Source organism: Lipotes vexillifer, unplaced genomic scaffold (genome assembly GCF_000442215.2).
Source record: "Lipotes vexillifer unplaced genomic scaffold, Lipotes_vexillifer_v1.1 scaffold216, whole genome shotgun sequence".
Taxonomy (NCBI): domain Eukaryota; kingdom Metazoa; phylum Chordata; class Mammalia; order Artiodactyla; family Lipotidae; genus Lipotes; species Lipotes vexillifer.
This window is the reverse complement of record NW_006779100.1, coordinates 3,160,632-3,164,570: the sequence shown is the minus strand read 5'-3', so window position 1 is coordinate 3,164,570 and position 3,939 is coordinate 3,160,632. Positions and strand designations below refer to the sequence as shown.

The 3,939-nt window shown below is 56.8% G+C and overlaps 1 protein-coding gene across 3 annotated transcripts in view; it reads left to right on the top strand.

Moving 5' to 3' along the window:
- Positions 1-3,939, top strand: part of SEZ6 (seizure related 6 homolog) — a 45,924-nt gene that overhangs the window by 22,864 nt on the left and 19,121 nt on the right. The gene's annotated exons all lie outside the window — the stretch shown is intronic.

The following is a 3,939-nucleotide window of genomic DNA, read 5'->3' as shown; positions in this document are numbered from 1 at the left end:
TTTCCCTTCAGCAAATACTCCCTGAGTAGCTCCTCTGGGCCAGGCCCTGTGCTGGCTCCTGGGATGCAGAGGTGGGAAGATAGACATGGCCGCAGCATCAAAGGTGACCAGCTGCTGGGAGAGCCAGACCTAGTGCCCAGCCCCCTGCCCCCTACCTTCGTGGGCCATCTCATCCCTCCCTTGGCATTAAGGCTCCCTCTTAATCCCCAAACCTGAGCCTGCAGGTCCTCATGGCTGTTCCACAGGCTCCACCACCTCCACAGGCCCCAAACCCAACTCTTCCTTTTTGTTCCCCCAAACATGCTTGCCACCCTACTCCTGTCCTCAGAGACTGACCCCAACCAGTCAGAAACCTAGAGCAGGGCCACCACGGTGCATTGTAGATGGCATCCCTGGAGCTGTGTGACCAGAGGCGCCTTGGCCCTTCCCTTTCCCTGTTCCACCAGCTCCCTGATGCCCAAGTTCTATCGCCATGACACTCCCCCAGACTCAGATCTACCTGCTGCTCCCCCTCTATCCCAACCCCAACGTGGTCCAGCCTCTGTCATTCCTCCCCTGATGCTGTAGTGGATGCCTCACTGGTCACTCCACTCACGCTTGCCCCCATTACCATCCTCCACCCACACTGCAGTCATTTTTCTCAAATGAAATCGATCCTACCTCCCACGTCTCCCCCAAGGGCCTCTAAATCAAGGCCAGCGTCTCTGGGCCCATCTCTAGCCACTTCTTCCCTTGTTCTCTACTCCTGCTTTGCACTAAACAGCTTGCAGCTAAGGGAATGGGTCAAGCGCACTTTCCCCACAAGCCCCAATTTCACCTACTGGCTCCTTTGCATGGAAGAGTCATCCTCCTATCCCCTCCCCTAGGACTCAACCCTGGCATCACTTTTTCTGGGAATTCTCTCCTGATCCCCAAAGCCTGGGGCATCCCCCATCCTCGCTCATCACGCTGTCTCCTATGGGTCTGTTTATAGCTGTCATCTCCCCAGCTAGACTGTAAGCTCCTTGAGGGGTGCCTTGGTGTACACGGCCCAGACTGGGTTCTCCATGGGCTGACTGAATGAATGGGCGAATGAATGGAGGTGGGGAGGAATGAGGTGACATTTAATGTGACTCTGGAGACTGAATGGAGGTGGAGAGGAGAGGCATTCAGCCCAGTTGAGGGAATCAGGGCGGTGACTGAGGAGCACAGGGAAGGGGCAGAGGAGGAGTCCAGGGAAGAGGACAGCTCTGCCTATCCCCCCTTCCCCGCCTGCTCCCCGCGCATCCCAAAGCCCCTGGATCTGGGCCTAAAGCTAGCTCATCTGTCCTGGGGCAGCACGCTCAGCCCTGCCCTCTGGGGATGTCAGGTCCAGGTCTCTGAGCCAGGCCCTGCTGAGGGGGACATTCTCCCAGCACTGGTGGGCCCCTCCCCTTCTTTCTGTAACTCTTTGCTCCTGTTCAGTCAAGCCCTGTGCCCCTCACTCTGGTCTGACTGGGAAGGTAATTAGGAACAGCCACCCCTCCCCCACTCAAGCCATTAGCACTCAGTGCTGCTTAATTAAGGTAATTAATGTAAAGTCATCACCTAATGAGTGGTGGCACTGGCTGTGGCTCACCAAGTGGAAGGCACCAGCTGCAGGTGTGGGGAAGGGGGTGGGAGGGGGCAGATGCCAGGCTGGCTGCCCCTCTGCAGGCCTGGGCTGGTTCTACCCCCAAGCCTACCATCCCCACTGACGCCCACTGGGCCAGGCCGGGCCCATTCTCTCCACAATGAGGCAAGATGCTGCCTCTGCCTGCCCTGGCCCTGGTCCAGGCACAAGCCCCACCCTGGATACCCACCCTCTCATGGAAGCCCCCCCGGAAGCCCCGGAAGCCCTGTGTCTGTTGTCTGGTTCTGCCACATTTTTTTTATCAAATGCAAAAGCCGTTACCAGGCAACCTTGAGAGGAAGACCTGCCACAGCCCTGGATTGCTGTCAGGAAACATAGCAGGCAGATGCGGGCCCCACCCTCTACCGTACCACCACTGGGCAGAGTCCTTGGGGACCCTGTCGGCCCTGATGGCCGGAGAGCACCTGAGGCCATGGCAGGGAGGGCTGGGTGGGGAGGGACAGAATCATCAGGGCTGAAGCAGGGTTTAAGGTTCTTCCATGGCCAGTTCCAGCAACCTCTGCTCCTATCTAAGCCTCCTGGCCACACCACACAGGCCACTTGGGGACCTAAAGAATTAATGACACTGCAGACCAATACCCAATGGGTAGTTGAAAAACTGAGGCCATGAAGGAAAGGGAATTGCCCAAGGTCAATCCGTTAATCATTAACTAATGTTTTGTTTTTTTAATTAATTAATTTATTTATTTATGTTTGGCTGCATTTGGTCTTCGTAGCTGCGTGAGGGCTTTCTCTAGTTGCGGCGAGCGGGGACTACTCTTTGTTGCAGTGCACGGGCTTCTCATTGTGGTGGCTTCTCTTATTGTGAAGCATAGGCTCTAGGTGCGCAGGCTTCAGTAATTGTGGCTCACGGGCTCCAGAGCGCAGGCTCAGTAGTTTTGGCGCACGGGCTTAGTTGCTCTGCGGCATGTGGGATCCTCCCAGACCAGGGCTCGAACCTGTGTCCCCTGCATTGGAAGTGTGGAGTCTTAACCAATGGACCACCAGAGAAGTCCGGAACATCTTAAAGACCCAAAAATCACACTCCTGTGCAGGTCAGCCTGACACCATGCTGAACCCCTGCCATGTGGCCACAGCTCTGGCTAAAGGCTGGGCCCCTGGGCAAGACCCTCTCAATTCCCTCTTTGTGAGGAACAGCCTCAGGGGTTCCAGAATCCCTAACAGCGCATCTCTCCATGGCTTAGACCACAGCCCCTCATAACCTGCTTCATCCCTGGCCCCCACCTCCCTTCAGATGCTGCAGCCATCCGTGCCTTCTGAGGCCGAGGGTCTGGGCTGCCTGTAGGAAGAAGCCCAGGGCCCGCCCTCTATGATGGGGAGAGGCTTTTGCCTATTTCAGCTGGGGATTGGGCACTGGGCTAGGCTCTTTTTAGAGAGATCCAGAGAAGACCCTTCAGGATGGGTAGGCATGAGCCCCATGGCCCATGAGGGTCCCATTTCCTCTCCAGGCCTTTCTGGGCCTGGCTCATGTCTCTCACTGTGCTTGGCATTCCAAGAGCCTTCCCGCTGCCAGCCCCATCTTGGCTTGGCTGCTCTCTGTACCATCTGGAGCCTGGACACGGCTGCCCACAGTCCCTGCCCTAGTGCCCCAGATGGCCCCGTTGGAACACTGCTGTCCCATGCCAGGCCAGCTGCCAGTTTGATAACCAGAACACCCTACCCTTCTAGGCCAGGTCAGGGCCAGGCCTGATATGGACGCAGGAGTAGGGTGGTGGGTCAGGGGGGTGAGATTTCTCAGCAAGCTCCTCTTTCTTGGCTCCTAGAAGGCTTATCTGAGAGGGGGTCACAAGGGAGCAAACAGGTCTAGCCCCATGGACTTAGACCCCTCTTCCCCTCCCTAAAGCAGACCCTACCCCTTAGGTGTTTGTAGACAAGCATCAGTTAAGACAAGAGCATAGAAGCTGTCACATAGAGCACAGAAACTGAAAGTGGGTTTCCAGTCCTGGTTCTGCAACCCATCTCTCAGTCACTGGGCTAAGCCCCTGGCCTTCTCTGGGCCTGTTTCCCTTTCTGTTAAAGGAGGTTGAACCAGATGATGCAAAAGGCTCCTCCCAGCCAGCCCCTCTGAGTATGGCTCCTTTTCTGGGTGGGAAGCTCCCTCATAGCTCAGAATGGCAGTGGCATCTCAGGCCCTTGACCCTGTTTGCTGCTTCCTGGCAGCTCAGAATCTGGGCTAGGGAGAGGGTGGCTCCCAGGTACAGTGCCTCCCAGGCAGAGCCCTGGCAGACCTGAGGTGAGGTGGGTCCACAGCCTGGGTGGGGCCCAGGTCTCTCCAAAAAAGGGAAAGA